This window comes from Equus asinus, chromosome 6 (genome assembly GCF_041296235.1).
Source record: "Equus asinus isolate D_3611 breed Donkey chromosome 6, EquAss-T2T_v2, whole genome shotgun sequence".
Classification (NCBI taxonomy): domain Eukaryota; kingdom Metazoa; phylum Chordata; class Mammalia; order Perissodactyla; family Equidae; genus Equus; species Equus asinus.
This window is the reverse complement of record NC_091795.1, coordinates 39193673-39213029: the sequence shown is the minus strand read 5'-3', so window position 1 is coordinate 39213029 and position 19357 is coordinate 39193673.

Sequence of the window (19357 nt, the reverse complement as noted above, 5' to 3'; positions counted from 1 at the left end):
CATTGCAATCTGACCCAATCTTAATTGCATCACCAATGGGCTGCCAAAAGATTTGAGCTTTTGTACATGCTGGTGGATTATATTTTCCAGATGAGGTCTTGAAAGCAGACCCTCTATGCTGGGATCACTTGTTCCGTGTCAGGCACTGTTCTAAGTATTTTAATTGCTGCAACCACCTCATGTATGAGGTAGCTACTAATAGCTCCATGTCATACATGGGGAAACTGAGGCACAGAAAGGTGAAGCAACTTGCTCTGTGTCACACAGCCAGGAAATGGCAGGACTGGGATGGGAACCCAGGCAGTTAGACTCCAGAGGGCATACTCCCAACCACCCTGCTACACCACCTGGCCGCATAAGACTTCTCTGAGTCTGTCTTCTCATTTGTGAGAGGCGTGCCGGTCATCCCTGCCTCACAGGGGGCAAATGAAATCGGGTGTGTGAAGCACTTGGTAAACTGCGTGGTGCTTTATAAACATCAGTTGTTACTAGTAATTACTATAACCTGCAGGTCAGGATTCAAACCAGAAGCCTGTGGCTGAGGCTAGCCTGCCTGTCAGTCTCCCTCCAGCTGTGGTTCTGTGGCTGCTGGACAGGAAGGGGGTGTCACTAGCACCGATTCTTGAAATTCCAAAATGGTGTGAAGAAAGAATCAATTAGAGGCTACGCTCCAGGGTGGCAGCTGAGGTGTGGGGCCGGTTTTCAAAGTCACAAAGTCTAGTTTATTTCACCATCCTTTCCTCCCACCGCTGAGTGAAGCCCCCCTACAGTCACTGCTCCCTGTTGGGAGGTCCAGGCTTGCCCACAGCCAGGGAGAACAGGAGGGTTCACACACCCTCTCCCTGAGCAGTTCCCAGGGCATCCATGTACAGGAGTGCAGTCTGTGGACTGCACACAGATGCTGACGAAGGGAACACATGGGCGCTGAAATCCAGCTCATGCTCTGTTCACAGCTGTGTGTCCTGTTCTGGGCTCTCCCCATAGGAAGAAGCAGAGTCTTTGTGCAAAGGCGCCATCTGGGTGCCTCTGGTGTGTCTACTCAATTGGTCTCCCCAGAGGGGGCACCATTTTCAGTTCATAAGAAGGCCCATGTGGGCTAGTGGGGGCCCTGGTTATGTACCCGAAAGAGACAGATGACAGACTCCTGTGCTGCGCAGCAACTCAACCCCTACCTCTAGCTGCCAGTTCCCCTCAGCCGGGCCCATGGATCCCCTCCGTGGTAGCTCACAGTTCTCATCTAATCCATGTTCTCCCATGGCTGTGGGCCTTTCATTCCCCTTCCCCCTCCTCCATCTGATCCAAGACAAGGTTATCTGGGGCCAGCTCCCATGATCCAAGGCCAAGACCCCATTTGCTTGCCCTTTGGCCTCTGTTCCTGGTCCCAGTTCTGGTAACCTCCTAGGACCCCTGCTTCCCCGCCTGTACCTTCCAGTTCCCTGGCCCCAAGGCTGGAGAATTCTCCTAAATTCCGAGCTCAGCTGCAGATTCCCACCTATGGATAACCTGCTTGACCAGACTTCCAAGTGCTGCTCTGCTGATGTTGCCAGCACTCCACCCACCTGCCAGGCTAACCCCTGCTCTGTCCCCCACTATTCACTGTCTGTTTCCACCAGCACTGGAGACGGTCCCGTGACATGACACCCAGCCTCACCGGGCTGGCTGAGCCTCACCTGTTGGCTCACATCCCTCAGAAGCCATCCCACCCCAATGGTGAAGCTGAGCTGGTTCAGACCCTCCCTGCTGGACTGTCTTGTGAGGAGACAAGTCCACAGTGATGACCCCGTGGAGCAATGGTTCTTGACCTGCGTCTGCCCCAGGACCCTGAGGAATCCACACATCGCGCCAGATCACAGGGCGCGCTCAACAGTTTCTGAATCTTGGCTGTCAAAACTGCAGTCATTCTTACCCAGAAGACCATTCGGAATTTCTGTAGGTGGATATGGTGGTGGCTGGAGGGAATTTAAAAATGCCCCCTCCTCCTACTGAGAATAATATCTACCCCCGCCCCGCTTAGAGGCTTGTCCTCTTGCAATCACTGCACTAGAGTTTCTTTGTTGACTTTGACTCAGATGTGACAAGCTCTAGGTCTGAGGAGAGGGGTGGGTTCCTCTATTTGTAACTTGCTGCTTTCTGTATCATCTCTAAGGATACATGGCTTTATTCCTATCAGCTTGGCTCCCTGCCTTTGATCCACAGATGGTTTTGGGGGACCAAGGTGGTTGGATCCCAAACTTGCCACAAGTTTGGAAGCCCCAAGATTGAGCTGCCCTGGGTTGGAGACGGCATCCCTTATCCCCTCCTCTCAGACCCAAGCTGGCTGGGGATCTCAAGGCCAGAGGTCCACCCAAGGGGGCCCCATTCCACCCTGACACAGGCTCAGGGAAGCCCCATCTGAGATGCCATGAGTACACTCTCCAACCTAGGAGTGCCCAGTGCCAATCACTGGAACAGAAAGTCAAACTTGGGAGCGTGAGGGGTGTCAGCTCTAACATCTCCCAGGCCCTCCCCTTACCCACAGGGGCAGACAGGAACCGGACTCATTATTACTGTTAATACTCTGGTCCGGGAAGTGGCAGGGCACATCAGAAGGCCAACCCAGAGGGAATGCCAGAAATCCTACTGCCTGGCGCCTCTCCTCTCTGAGCCTTTGGAGGGGCCACTCTGGGGCTTCGCAGGCAGCTGGGCTCCTTGTGGTGTCCTCAGCGGTCCAGGATTGTGCAAGTCTCTGGGCCGCCCCCCCCCCCCCCCCCCCCCCCGCCCACACCCACACCCTACCCAGCCTGGCAGGGCCCTGACTCATTTCCACGTGATTGAGCAACCAGTCTTTGGAGATTGACCTCGGCAGGAGGAATGGTGAGGCAGAGCTCAGGACGGACTGGGAACAGCATCCACCACGTGTTCGTCCTGGTCTCACAGAGAGGGGTGTTTGCGAGAAGCAGGGGACAATGGACTCTGCTGCCTTTCTCCTCTTACTCCCCTATTCCGTCCCATTCTCCCACTCTCTGGAACCCAGTGCCCTCATGCTGCTGCCCCTCACTCCCCAGGGGTCAGATCTACTCAGGTGTTCAGATCAGTGCTAACGACTGTCTGTCCAGTTCTCCTTGCCTCGGCTGCCTTACTAGACATCACACCTCCGCCCACCTGCCTGCACCCCCCACACTCGCCCCTCCGTGGGTCTCACCTCTTCCCGCACGCCCCCTTGTCCTTTCCCTTCCTAGTGTCTCCTCTCTTGGTGTCTCTCACTCCTGAGAGCACTCACGTGCGCTCACGCACACACACACCTTTTTTAGTGTCCTGATTAATTTACTCTCAGGTAGCTGTTAGGTTGGAAAGGCACTGACAGACTAGGTCAGTCTACCTGGGGTGGAAGGTCACTGCTGTATAGTGCTGTTCCCCAGGAGCATCTGCAGCCCCTAACTGCAGGAAGAATTGAAAAAGCTCTTCAGCGGTGGGATTTCAGGTATTAGCAATAGTCAATGGACAGGGGGATTTGCAGCTAGGGGTGTCTTTCTGCTCTCTATGGAATCATGCTTTGCAGAGAGGGCAGTTACCCAGGTTGCTGAAGAGGGGCAGCTGTTCTCTTCCCTGGGTCCCATCTCTGCAGGTTTCTGGACCCTGAGACGCGGCAGTGCACTTACTATTCGAAGGGGTCCTACCGCAATATTGGCTAGCGTGTTTGAGAACTGGTAAAACTCTCAGTGTGTATCACCCATTTACTGAAATAGGTGTATCTCCAACTCTGCCAGTCAGATGCTCTTGGTCTGATTGTTTAACAGATTGTGGGGGAGAAAGAGAAAGGAGGAAAAGCAACAACTTTCTGTAAGCACAATAATAACGTTTTAACTTGAAGTGAACTGAGAAAGAGCTAGAAAACACGTTATATGAATGCATCTATAAATGTTCCAGAGAATCTGGATGAATTCCTGTAAAAGAAATCGATTATTACTCTGGGTGAGCTGTGAATGGACACAGCTGCAGACAGAAAAACTGGCAATGATGCTCTGGAATGGTGGATATACAGCAAGCTCATGATCTGAATACATGCACCTAACCGCACTGTAACAGGGACACTAAAGGATTGCTTAGATGTGATTTTTACAACTGTTCTGCTTCTGTTTTACTTTGGGAAAAAGTTGAGGATTTTGCCCCAGGATGACTTTTATTGTGAGATTCCTGAAGGGGACGTGAATGTGGAGCTACAGCTGGGATGCCGGAAGGCAGTGGGAGGACCAGCATTCGGATACAACAGCACCTGTGAAACCCCACCCAGGATTTCTGCTCGGCCTGTGTAGCAGCCTCTCTGTTTGGGTTTTTGTGAACATTTGTGATCTGATGCAAAGAAGAGTCAGAGAGTACTGTGAAAGACGCATGGAAGCCTGGAAACTACCCAGCGTAAATGGCTGGGACTGCAGTTGCTGAATTGCTGTGCCCAGCGTATTTTCTGGGCCATTTTTGATGTTTGGGCTGGAATGTCAGAGGCAGTTAGCATGTGGCTAAGAGTGCAGACTCTCGAGCCTTGCTTGGAATCAAATTCTAGGTCTAGCTGTGTGGCCTTGGGCGAGTTACTTGAGCATTCTGGTCTAGATTTTCTCCCCTGTACAGTGAGATAATAATGTTGCTGTGAGGATTAAAAGAAGAGTGCCCGGCACACAGTTGGCACTTAAGCATTAGCTTTTTATTGCTTTTATTATTTAGAGAAGGATCTCAGATAGAAATTGCATCAGACTGATAGTAAAAGGCTGTAAAAAAACTGTGTTTTAAACAAAATATGAGCTTTTTTTTATTTTTTGTAGAAGTCCAGAGGTATGAAGTACAAAACTGGCATGAAGGACCCATACAAGTCCCTCTGTCCATCTGCTCTGTCTTCCATAGTGTACGACTTCCATCTCTGGGTTGCTCATGGTCTAATATAGCTACTGAAAATCCAGCCATCACGTGTGTGTTCCAGGCAGGGAGCAGGAGCAAGTGGGGGAAGAACAAAAAGAGGAGCAATCTCCAGTTGCTTGTCCCCCTTTAAAGAGTTTTTTCTGTGCCCTGTTCCCCCTCCCCAGCAGCTTCTTCTTACATTTCTATACCTAAAGAAGTATCACATGGCCATACGGTTTTAAAGGAGGCTGAAAAATGTAGTTACTCCAAATAGAATTGAGATTGTGTTACTGAGGAAGAAGGGGAGAGTGGTATTGGTTGGGGAGGCAACCAGTAATTGGTACCTAGTTATATCCTATACACGAAGCTGTGCTTTAGGATAGTCTTGATTGGTTATTTTTATATGCTGAGGATTTGGAAGATGCTAACTAAGGTGTAAAGCATCTGTACCCGCACAAAGGCCCCTGATGGAACTGTAATCTGGAAATGTAATATGGCTCTTCAATACCTTTATGAAGTCCTTTGATAGCTGATCTGATCTAATCTGTTTGGTTATCTTTAAAAACACTAGCCGAGGGGACTTCTGGATTAACAGCCTTTTATACAGCATCTCTCACCTTTTCAATAAAATATCTATGAAGCCATGGCAGTGAGTGGTGATGGGGAAGCTTACAACCCCCCTGAAAACTAAGTCTAATAGACAGCATACACCCAGAATGTCAGAGAAATCTTTAAGACAGATAAACGAAGGTTAAGACAAACCTTCACCTCATTTGAATCATGAAACAGAACACACCTGAAAAAATAAGACCCTTCAGTCCTCTGCTCTGCTTACTTCTTGACTCAAAGACTCACCTTGACCCTCTACTGTGGGGTCCTGTGTGGTAATCAAGGTCAATTCTCCTCCTTCCGTGTTATCTTTCTGCGTCTATTTAGAGACAGCAATTCCCTAGAAGTTAGCTGGAAAGTAAGTAGTGGGATGCTGCGTGTTGGGAGGCACCGGGATGGGAGGCTGGCAGTAGCACCTACATCCTGGGGGATATAATCCTTACAGGTAAAGAGCTAACAGCGTTGGCATTGAGAGAAAGAACTGCATCGGAACCAGTCAGAATAGTAGCTTTTCAACAATCACAGCAGTTCAGAGTATCAGATGCAGGATGTAAATGGATGAACACCTACTGGAAATCAGAAATAGGCTGGATGTTATACGCCCCAAGCTGCCCTTCAGCTGTGGAAATGAGAATGGAGTTTGACCTTTACATAAGCAGAAATGGAGCCAGGGGAAATCTCCACACATTGTTTATTGTCAAACATCAAGTTTAGATAGTATTTACCTTTTACAAATGATTCAATATGACTGAGAGGAATATAGCATTGATACTCTGGAGCCAGACTGTCTGGGTTCAAATTCTGACTCCACCATTCACGGCTCTGTGAGCTTGGGCAACTTACCCAACCGTGGTGTCTCAGTATTCTCATCTATAAAATGAAGTTAATAATGCTTCTTTATTCATTGTTGTTGTGAGGATTATGTGAGTCAATACATGAGAAATGCTTAGAACAGTACATACTAAGCACTGAATAAATGTGAGGTATATTATGATGATGAAGAGTATGCTTACAGAGAAAACCAATTTAATGTGAACCTGTAAATAAATTACAGAAACAGGGGAGAGGAAATAGCAGGTCAAAGATTCAGAGGCCTAAGATCTCTTCAGAAATAATGTACTGCAGGCTCCAAAAGAAAATTTCAGGAAGCTGTTTGGTATCTTCAGTAGAGAAAAAAAAGACATGATCTTTAACAGACAGGACAGAAACCCACGAAGAGATAAAAGAATGAGATAACAAAATTTAAAAATGCACTTTGAGCCAATAAAGAAAAGAACTAACATAGAAGATGAAAGCAGGAATATATGGAGAATAAGCTTGAGAAATTCTTCCAGAATGCAGAGGAAAAAGGAAAAAATGTCGTGTGAGACATTGTAGTAGACATAGAGAACAGAAAATTGAGACATGACTTACAAATAATTGTTTCTGATAAAGAGAACAGAACAAATGGGGCAGAATACTTCATTATGGAATAGAAGAGTATTTTCAGACAGCCAGAAAGAGCTTTCTGTGTTGATTAAAAATTATTTGCTCCTTCCATACAGAATTAATGGAGACTCACATTTGGGCACACACAGGCACAATGTGTAAAGCATGAAGGAGGTGTGCTTAAAAATTAGACAGACTGTATGCATTTCCTCTGTAACACCGAATCCTAGGAAGAGACAAAAGCATGGCCATTTGCCAATGTATTATTATCTACCTGGAAAATGTAACAGAAGCAGCAGAAAAGAATTTCCAGAATTATAACCAAAGTTCATTGCCATGACCAGTTTGAAACTAATAGATAAGAGTAGCAATTTTCTTATTTCCCGACAATAAGCAGTTTACTGGAGTGCTTGCCCATCTTAGAGAGGGTGGCTGGGAGGCTGAGTGACACATTCCATAGCCTCATGGGGTGAGGACCCAAGTGGAGTCCAGGGCTCACCAAGATGGAAGCCTGATGAAGCTTTCTCCCTTTAGATTGCAAGCTCAAAGGGAGGCCTGCACCCTAAGAGGAAGGTTGAACCGCAGGTAAACAAGCCTTTGGAGGGATTTCAACTCAGCTTTAATTATTGAGTCTCTGAAAGTGGATTGTTACCCCAGGTCACAGTGCCCAGGCACATGGCAGAAGTAACATAAGTTCACTCTGGAGAAAGATAGGATTAAAGATTTAGTTCACCAAGACAATATAATAATACTAAATATGTATGTACCTAATCACATTATAAAATATGTTGAGCTGAATAATAAAACAAATACTATATATCCAAAGTTGTGGGATACAGAGAAAGCTGTGCTTAGAGGAAAATTTATATATAAAGATAAAATATATAAACAGATATAAATAATATATAATAAATAAATGCATTTATAATATATATTTATGTAAGTTTATATATTTATGGACATAAATATATAATATATAAAATAATATATAATAAATATAATATAAAATTAATTAATTTAATGTAAAATAATATACAAATAAGAATAATATGGAAGAAATTACTCTAGCTAGCAGTATCAAGATTTATTATAAAACTATAGCAGTTAAAGACTTTGTGGTATTAACTCAAGTATGGACAAATTTATCAATGGATTAGAACAGTAAAACAGATATATGGACCCCTGATTATGTCAGGTAGCACTGTAGAGCTGTTGGAAAAAGAAAGTCTTTTCAATGAATGTGCTGGGATATTTGAATATCCATTTGGAAAAAGATACAAATTAATTTTTGATTCACATATACACAAAAATAAAATTCAGGGAAACTATTATTTTAAAGGAAAGGCGAAATAATAAAGTTCCTAGGACATAATATAAAAGAATATCTTTACAATCTCAAGATAAGGAAAGACCTCTTAAAAAGAACACAAAAAGCACTAACTATAAAGGAAAAGATTGATATATATGAATACATTAAAACTTCTGTTCATCAAAAATGACACTGAAAAAGTGAAAAAATAAAAAGCCATAGAGGGGGAGATATGCTATACACATGATTGACAAAGGGCTTATATCCCTTTGAATATATATATCAAGACCATATAAAGAATCTACATGTTTATATCTCTGAATATATATAGAATATATAAGGAATATATAAAGATCCAGGGTTTACAGGATCTTAAGTTATGTGTTTCTTTAACTTTAGTAGATAGTGACAGTTTTCCAAAACGATTGTAGCAAATTATACCCTAAAGTGCAACAGCTGAAGCAAAAGTTACTATGAACAGAGAGACATTGCAAAGGCTGAGCTTAGAAATCCTGAGATTGGGGAGAACAGCTAGAGAAGACCTGGAAAACATTGAACAGGAGATAACAGTGGTGGAGCGTGAGACAGAAATGAGGAAACTTAGTACAATGAAGTGGAAACAAGGATTAAAAAGGATTAAAGAGAAAATAGTAGATGTAGAAAACAGTCAAAGGAGGTCCAATGTAGATATAATTGGCTCCCCCCAAAAGAAAATCAAAACAATGTAAAAGAAAATATTTAAAATGTAATAGAAGAAAAACAGGTGATTTCTTATACAGTTAAATGTACACTTATCATATGGCCAGCAACTCCATCCACTCTTAGGTATTTACTGAGAGAAATGAAAACATATGCCCACATAAAGACTTTTTACATAAATACTCATAACAGTTATAGGAATTTGACAAAATGATTCTCTATTTCGTTCAAAAGAATAGACTTAAGGATAGTCAATAAGATTTTAAAAGTGATAATGGGAGAACTTTCACTATCAGCACTTTAAATATATTTTTAAACTAGAGTTTTTATTAAAAAGTATGATACTACTGTAGAAATAGACAAGTAGATGAGTAGAACAAAATAGATAATCTGTATATGTGTGTATATGTGTTTTGTTTTTTGCTTGTTTGTTTGTTTTTTCAAGATTGGCACCTGAGCTAACAACTGTTGCCAATCTTCTTCTTCTTTTTTTTTCCTGCTTTTTTTCTCCCCAAATCCCCCAAGTACATAGTTGTATATTTTAGTTGTGAGTCCTTCTAGTTGTGGCATGTAGGACGCCGTCTCAACATGGCCTAATGAGCGATGCCATGTCTGCACCCAGGATCCAAAACGGTGAAACCTTGGGCTGCCAAAGCAGAGTGGGTAAACTTAACCACTCAGCCATGGGGCCAGCCCCTATGTGTTTTTATGTTTAATAAGTGCAGGACTTAAATTAGTGGGAAAGAGTACTGACTATTTAATATATAGAACTAGAATAACTATTAATGCCATATACCAGGAGTTAACAAAATTTTTTCTGTTAATGGCAAATGTAAATATTTTAGGCTTTGTTGGCCATATCATCTCTGTTATAACTACTTAACTGTCATTGTAGTGTGACAGCAAGCATGGGCAATATATAAACAAATGGTGTGGCTGTGTCCCAATGAAACTTTATTTACAAAAATAGGTAGCAGGCTGAGTTTGTCTTATGGGCTATAGATTGTTGACTTGTGCCATTTACTAACATAAGTGAGACCATAAACACACAAGAAGAAAATTGAGAGGGATAATTTCATTATCCTGTGATAAAGGAGCCTATCATAATACAAAAGCAAAAACAAAAAACCAAAAAGCAAAGAGAAAGATGGATAATCTAATCATTTAAGAGCTAAAAACTTTTTCACCTCGAAAAAACTATTAACAAACACAAATAGCAAACAAATAACTGGAAAAACATTTGCATATAGAAAGAGCTCTTATAAATCAATAAGAAAAAGGGCCACCAATTGAGTAGAAAAATGAACATAAACGTTTTTCAAAAGAAAAAATATAATTGATGTCAAGTTCTTTCTAGCTCTTGGAAAACATCAGAATACAGAGGATTGCATGAAACATTTGAATTAACACTAACAAATATGGTGGCTGGTTTTTATTCAACTGGCAACTATAGTAGAATTAAATTGACCAAAAGAAGTCTCCAAAAATATATTGTACCTGACAAAATTAATTAACAACTCCCGGAAAAATTTTTTAAAAATCCTGCTGGCAATAAGCCAGGAAATCAGAATAATGTTTTTAAATTTGTTTTTGTTTTTAAAATAATGGTATCCTGTCCAAGAAAAACTGATGCATTCTTTGCTTATAACCCAGGCTGGAATACCTTTTTTCTTTTTCTTTCTTTTTTTGTTTTTTTAAAGATTGGCACCTGAGCTAACATCTGTTGCCAATCTTCTTTTATTTTTTAAATTTTTTTCTTTTTCTTCTCCCCAAAGCTGCCCCAGTACATAGTTGTATATTCTAGTTGCAAGTGCATCTGGTTATGCTATGTGGGACGCTGCCTCAGCATGGCTTGCTGAGTGGTGCCATGTCTGCACCCAGGATCTGAACTGGCAAAACCCTGGGCAGCTGAAGCGGAGCACTCAAACTTAACCACTTGGCCATGGGGCTGGCCCCTCTTTTTTGTTTTTTTTTTAAATATATAAGGAATTTTGTGTGTGTGTGTGAGGAAGATTGGCCCTGGGCTAACATCTGTTGCCAATCTTCTTTTTTTTTTTCCTCCAAAGCCCCAGTACATACTTGCATATCCTAGTTGTAGGTCATTCCAACTCTCCTATGTGGGATGCCACCACAGCATGGCTTAATGAGCGGTGTGTAGGTCTGTGCCCGTGATCTGAACTAGCGAACCCCAGGCCACTGAAGCAAAGTGCACAAACTTAACCACGTGGCCACGGGCCAGTCTCTATACTTTTTTCTTTTATATAACATGTACATATGAAAGAATGTATGTAACATATTAGTACATAATAAAGCATGGTAATAACAAAACTGTTTATAACTTAGAGCCACCCAATTTATAACGTAAAACATTACCCATTCTGTGGGAGATCTATGCATGCTGCTTTCATCCTCCTGACTTGGTAATACCCAGAGGGAGGAACTTCTATCTCACTTTCGTTTTTATCATTCTCTCGCTTTTTCTCTCCCTTAAAGTCAGAGTGATATTTATTTAGCTGAAGATTAAATCTGGTAATTAGCAGTTTTGTCTCATGATTAGTAATGAATGAAAGACGAAGCATGATTTGACAAATAACTATACTGCATTCTAAGTAATTAAAAAAATTTTAAGTATAGTATATTTATTATACATATGTGTATATAAAATATATAAAGCCTTGATGTATTTTCCAATGCTAAGGAAATTCTTTGTGAGTTAATGTTGGATAGATCCTGATATCAAAATTTGTTTGATATGAATGGGAGAGTTTTTGGTTATGATTTTCTACTCATTCCTTCTTAAACATGCTCATGATACGTTTGAAATTAACACAGTGACAAATATGACGGCTTGCTTTTGTTTAACCCACAGCTGATAGAAGAATTAAATCGACCAAAAGATAGCACCAAAAATAGATTTTACCTGACAAAATTAATTAACGTGGGTTAAGGTCAGCATTAGGATTAGGGTGTGAAGCGAAGAAACAGAAGTTGTGCTTTGGGCTATGGGAATTTAAACGCTGTATAAGAAGACATTTTCCATTAAGATTTTGACCCATAGCAAATGAAAGTTTCCAAATGGACTCATCTTTGTAGCAGGCTGCCTGAAGAACTCTTCTGAGCTGTTCCTCCACTGACGAATTACAAACACGTGCCTTGTGATGAAGCACAGGTCTCGGGGATCCAGATCATAATCTTAGATCCTGAATGTAAAAGTAAGAAAATTCAAAGACTCCTTTGGGGAGGAGTTACTAGGGAAGTAACATGCAATGGTTGGAAATTTGATTGTTCTTAATTGCAGTCTGTCACCTTTACGTTAATAGCAGGCTCCAATTTCTAGAAGGAGCCAACGAACCTCTTTGCCAAACGTTTTCATACACATTAGGGAGGAAAAAGGAAGAAGAGATGGAAGAGGAAGAAGAGGAGGAAAAGAGGAGCTTTGATATGGGTCAAAGTCAAGGAAACAATTGGGCCACAATGGTAGAATCAGTAAAGCATTAAAAGCCTTCCTGCACTATTCTCTTTTTTCTGTTGGTATTTCTTTAGATTCTTTCTTTGGAGAGCTCCTGGCTCTTAGCCCTCTTCCTCTTGAGCAGATGGCTTAGTGAAGGACTCTCTGCCCTGGGGTGGGCCTTGGCTAGCTTTGTTCTAGAGGTTGGAAAAAACCCTCTACTACTTAGGTCAAGATTAAGTTTGGGCCAGGAGTAAGTTTGAGACCGGAGTTAGTCTGAACTTTGGGGTAAAGCATCCACAAGTTTCCTTATGCTTCATGCATGGTCTGGCTGAGCTCACAAAGTTTAGGAGATCCATGTGGGGATTTGGGGCCAAAGTTCTCTGGTAGTAAATACTCGACATCTGCTTATTTTCTCAGGAACTTATGCAAGGGATGAGCAGCTGACCATAAATTTGGAGATTTGGTGTTGTAGGAATCTCCCTCCCATTTTCTACTGGGAAAGATTAACATTATACATGACCATAATAATTTGCTGGAAGTTGTCTTTGCTGTTGCTGCCAAAGACAGATGGAGAGGATTATTTGAGAGAAAAGATCAAGAAAATAGATCTTTTTGAAGAAATATGAAAGAAGGAAGCCAATCCTTGGTGACAGCATACTAGACAGTCAAGCTGACTTTAAGAACATGCAAGTGAGTCCAAATAATAGAAAAATACCTAACCTTATATGAAAGTATTGACACATGGGCATCTCGTGCATAACTTTCTTGGGGATGTTGTTGAACGTGGTATATATGATGGGAAACACCCTTGAAAGCGCAGAGGAGCTGATGACCATAGACTACAAAGGGATCAATTGAAGAGAGAAAAATGGATCTGCTCTGGTGAAGAAAGCCTATGTAGAAGAGAAAGGCTCATCCAGGTAGTTCCTGTAATTACTCCTTCTCTCTCCTGCATCATTGGTTTCTCTTTCTACGCAGTAATTCTCCCGTGTCATACAAACTTGCCACAGTGTATCCCTCATCTTAAAAACAAACAATAGCAAAATCTTCTTCCAATCACTCTTTTTTTATTTTGCTATTTAAAAATAATTTTTATCTTTTTAAAATATTTTCTATTTGGTGAAACGTTGTCCTCAGAGCTTCCTTTAATTATTTATACACGGTTTCCCTTTGTTCTTTGCATATACTTATAATGGCTGCTTTGAAGCCTTCACTCACTAAGTCCCACGTCTGGACCACTTCAAAAGCAAATTCGGTTGCCTGCTTTTTTTTCCCCTATGTATAGGTCACCCTTTCCTATTTCTTTTCATGTCTCATAAATTTTGGCCAAAAATTGGAAACTTTCAATACTGTATTGTTGCAACTTCTGGGTACTGATGCCTTCCCCCCGCGGGGTAATGTTACAGCTATTTGCTTAGTCATTTATTTATTTGCTTAGTGAATTGACTAATCTGACTCTGTGAAGTCTATTTCCCCTTGGTGTGCAGCCTCTGATGTCCCTGTCAGATATTCTTTCTTGTTTTTATCTTTTAGCCCGTCTACTGGGGGAAGGTCACATTCCAGTCACTCTTTAACACATTGGTATGTTCCATTTCTCCCAGGCCTTAATACCTGAAATGTTTTTGCATATCTATTTTTTTTATTTATTATTTGCCTCCCTAATCTAGGAAATAAGCTCCATGAGGGCAGAGATCTTATCTTTCTTGTTTCTTGCTATTTCCTCAGGGTCCTAGAATAGCATTTGGAACATATCTTGGGCTCCATAAATATCTCTCAATGGAATGCTAGAAGTTGAATGGCATGAAGATATGGGATATAATTACCCAGGTAAAAATAGATTCCTTTCAAAGGTAATTATAAGTTCCAAAAACAGAAACAATGGGCTGAACTGTGACCCTAGGAATAATAGGAAAAGCGATTTCATAATCTAGTTGGTTATCAACCAAAGATGACAAACACGTGACATACATGTTGCCACTTCCCCATTCTGCTTTCAAGACAGATATCACTAATGTATCACAGCTTTTTTCCTACAGAGAATGTTTCTGCCTCTCTGATGTTGAATCCCTAATACACATGGAAGGGTGAGATTTTGCAGAGAAAGACAGGTTTGGGAGAAGACCTTACCCCATATGGAAGGCCATCGTCCTTCTCTAAATAATGCTGCCTGACCACCAACTCTAGAGTGTGAATAAGTAAAAGAAAGAACAGTTGCATGACTTTACTTTTTTCCTTCCTAAACAAACCAAATGACACCACAGTTCAGTCACCCCACATGTGTTGATCAAGGGGACCGATTGGAGAACTCAGCCTTTAGTCAAGGACAGGTGGCACAACCAAGTCAAGAAAACCTGCATGGTGACATCCAAAAGCACAGGACAGAGGTATGCCCCACTTGGCCCTGACTGGCAGCTGTAACTCACTTTCTTGGAGAGCTGCTGGCTCCAGGGAAGCACTTGGATGGAACACTGAGAATAAAAGGAATGCATGGGCAAGACTAGGAATGAGGCAGCTCTTCCCCCGTTTCTGAATATTTTTGTTTGGGGAAGGAGGCAAACAGGGAGGGGACAGCAGCTGGGATGTTGCCTTTCATTAAGGTGTGAGTGGAACCAACACTAGCGCTGTAAAGCTGGGGCTTCCTACAACAAGCAACGAGTATTTACAAAGAGTCAACAAGCATTTACAAAGCCTACAATGGCCTGCGTGGGGAGAAACGCTGAGAAGCAGCATCCCTCCCATGGTTCTCCCTACCCTCCCCCCCACCTGAGCACTGCTCTATTTTATGCAGCTGGCACATGAGTTGCCTCTAGAATGTGAGAACACTGCTCGTGACCAGTGCGCGGAACTCTGGTTAAGAGACAGACTTCTGACCAACATAAGTGATCAGAAGGAACTTTGCAGAATTCTTGTCCAGATAGTGAACATGTCAAGCAAACAAGCAAAACCATAGAGAGCAGAAGAAATTCTCCATTTGTTTAGACATCCTGCTCTGTCCCTGCTCCCAACCTCGTAATCCAGTGATGGGGCCCTGAAATGACCTGCCAAGAAAGGCTAGGCAAACAGCTTGGTTAGACCTTGCCTGGACACTGCCCTCTTCCTCCAGTGGACTTTTCTGTGGGTGAATCATGTGAGGCAGGACCACATGAGACCAAAAGAATGGGTTTGTATTGTCTCCACTGGGAGTGGCACTGAATACACAAAGGAGATGAAGGGTAGACATGGGGTGAGGTATCATGAGGGACCTGTTTGCTCAGGGGAATCTGTGGAACTGACTCACTCCTCGGATGTGCAATGGATAGGAATAGCACCTTCCAGGTGAGTCTTCTTGCAGGGATCGTTTCCCCACTGTCTTCCACCCTCACGTGTTGGGCCTTCTTCTCTCCTTCTTATTCCTCTGTGCCCTCTAGTACTTCAGGTCTCCTTATTCTTCAAGAAGCCATCACCTGTCTCCAATTCCCCCTCCATCCATCACATCATCTTTTTCCATACTTAAACTGCTTGGGCCACATTGTCTACACTGGCTACCTCTTTTTAGCATCCAGATTTCCAGACACTGTGCAAGGCAATTTATAGACATCACTGCCTTTAGTGCTATCAGCAATCCAACACTACAGCAATGAACTAGCCATTATTTCCTCATGTAAGGAAGCTCAGAGACATTAAGTAACTTTCTCACGGTCCAAACCAGTAAGCGATAAGAGGTGGGATTCAAACCTAGGAGTTTCTGCTCTTAACCTCTTTTCGAGTGTTTTCCAAAGTGTGTTATTTAGAAGATAAGTATCCCATAAGATTTAGATAGGAACACCACAAAGAAATTTGAAAACTTTATGTTTCAAAAATAAATATTATGTGCTTAGTCTTCTTATTATGAAAAAATCTGCCTCTAAAAATGGTGTGTCATATCTTGCACTACCAGTATTTCCCTATCGGGGTGCTGTTGGCCTATAGTCAGAGTCTGTGCAGTGTAGAAGGTTCAATTAGTATCCCTGGTCCCTGCCAGCTAAGTGCCAGTGAGGTTCTTAGTCAATATGCCACCAAGAATGCCCCTCTGTGTCCAAATGTCCCCTGAGGATATGGATGTTACTGCTTCCAACTGAGGACAACTAGCCCTAAACTATAATTACCATGAAGCCAGGGACTGTGTCTTTCTTACTCCGCACTGCATCCCCAGCAGCTGGCTCAGAGGAGGCCTTTAGTAGAAATCAGGAAGTCATCTAATGCATGGATGTGTGATGATTAATAGATGGGCAGCATTTAACCATCATGGTGGATGTTATCTAATCTGATCTCACTGGGCATCTGGTCTATATAATCTCAACATGTCTGTGATATTATTCAATGTTTATTATATATTACATGCAGAAATCAAATCTTGATTATTTCTTGCAGCAATTAAATCATCTGACTGCTTTAATCCAAGCATGAGGTTTTCGATCTCATGAGCTCTTGTTGCTGCCCCATCCATTTACTGGAAATTACAATAGTGTTTCATGTTTAAAAGTTTGGGTCAGGCCATGTTACACAACACTGCCTATTGACAGTTACCAATCAACAAAAAGCATCCAGTCTCTCTCACCCTCTGTTGCTTTTGATTCCCTTTCGTGAACAGTTCTGAGACCCCACTGTCCTCTTGCTCTTCTCTTTATTCCTAAGGGTGGTGCTTCCCCTGCTTGCTTCTCATGTTGAGCTCTTCCTACAGGAACACTCTTCTTCTCAAATCCAAAGATATGATCCGAACAGAAAAACAGCTGTGGACCAGTGGTGGCCAGTCGTGTGTCCACGCATCTCCAGTGGTTCATTTTCAATTCCAAGTTAACCAGAGTCCATCCCAGCCAGCCCCTGGCTGGAGTTCCCTCTGGTCATTTCTTTGTCTGACTCCCAGAATCTGTTTTTTTCATTTTCTTGTCCTCTCACTGGTTTCAGTGTCTCTGGTAGACACAGGAATAGGCATTTATGGAAGAAAAGGTGGGGAGGGGTGCGGTACTGACTCCAGAGCTACCCAGTGGGAAGGAGCAGGCCTTGAGAGAGCTGATCCAGCCAGAGAGGCTACAGCAGGGCATCAGGCTGCCAGGCAAGCCAGAGAGGCAGCAGTCTTGAGGCGAGGTCCAGGCAAGCTATGGGCCAAAAGGGAGTCAGGGGACATGAGGCAGAGTGAGGAAGGAGCTGGGATGAAGGGACTTGGAATCGCAGGCATAAAGCCAGCCATAGAGGCTGCCCTAGGGAGTAAGCCCTGTTTACACAATGAGAGTAATCTGAGATGGCTTTCACAAGGAGCTGGGACTGGATTTGGGGCTTGAAGAAAGGGTAGAGTTGAAAGGAGTATGACAAGCTGCTTCCTGTGAGGTGAGAACACAGATCACTCAGTGATTTGCACCTAAATTGGGCATTTCCATGTTTTAATTGGCTGAAATCTCCTGCAGGCTAATGGGCCCAGCCATCAGGCCAAGCTGTTGGCTCACAGGGCAGCTGAGGTAACTCCTTCTCAGGGAAGTTACCTTGCACCTGGTTTACACTTTATAGGGAATACAATTGTTTTTACTTGTCCTAACCAAATTGAACCAATCCAGTTCAGCAAGGGAGATGACCCCAAGTACAAGGTTTCTCTTTAAAACACAGTTGAAAACACAAGTGTGCATATAGTGTTTATAAAGTTTAAGCAAACTATACTTTGAATGAAGAGAGACTGTGTTTCCATTCCGTGGCTGAGTGTTAAATGAGAGGGGAGTTTATTAGCCTGGGTCCTCAAAAGCTCTTGCCCATGGGAAGCCTGAGGTCAGAGGTCACAAACACAAGTGTTTATTGGGAAGACAACATAAATAATGAAACAAGACAATTGTGATGCAAGAGGAAATGGTGGAGACTATGGCTAAGCAGAGAACACACACCCTGTTTAAAGAGGACAGCTGCTGTTTTCTTCTCTGCTTTGTATCTGTACAAGAATGAGAGTCCGCTGTGACCAGATTTTCTAATTTTTCATCAGAAGCCAGAAATGCTTTTTGTAAGAAATTTCCCAATCTAAGAAATATTGTATGGAGTGTTCCTTTCACGGAACACGAGTTTCCAGTCTTTGTCCTGGAGGCCATCTATTTATGGAAGTCACCCGTGTCTGTCCTCGCTGTCCCAGAAGGGAGAGTGGACATCTGTAGGAAAAAGTCCCGTCTCCCTAGTCTGACAGGAAAGACCGTTGCCTACTTCCCCAGACTTCTGTTTCCCTATGCTCCCCTCATGCTTTACCCTTCAGCCCTGCTGAGCAAACTGTAGCTTGTCTAATGTGCAAGGAACAGAGAATCAACTTTCACCTTAATCTAAACCCTTAGGAACATGGAGTTTCCTAATAGAGCTGAACTGAGCCTGTGTGGAAATTCTAAAATATGTTTGCAACTTTTTTCTACTCTCCTTCCACTAAGTAATGGGCTTGAAAACTGGTTGGGCATTTGTGACAAGCTCAACCAAGAGAGGACGTGATAGTGACACTATAAGACTTCCGAGGCTAGGTCATACAAGGCGATGCAGCTTCCACCTGGCTTGCTGGAACTCTCCGTCTCCAAGCCTTCGGCTGCCATGTGAGCAGCCTGATTGTGCTAGAGCCACTGTGCCAGGAGGAAGCCCAGACTAGCTCATGGGCAGAGACACCATGGAGAAGTTCTGAGGTGATGTAAACAGAGAGAGTTGCCCAACCAGTCCGCAGGTGTTACAGCTCCCTGCTGTTCTGGCTCTTCTCAACCTGACTACAACTGCCCAAGAGACCCTGTGACAGAGTCGCCCAGCTGAGCCCTTCCCAGATTCCTGACTCATGAAAATTGTGAGACAAAATGATTATCTCTGTAATAAGCTACTAGGTTTGGGGACGATTTGTTATGCAGAACAGACTTGAAGTAGAACTCAAAATGTGGGCAGGGGCAGAGGCAGCTTTAGTGTGTAGTGTCTAGACTGGTCTGCTGTCTTGCTTCTCTGCACTGACTCTGTTCACTTACTGGCCAAGTCCCTACTGTTCT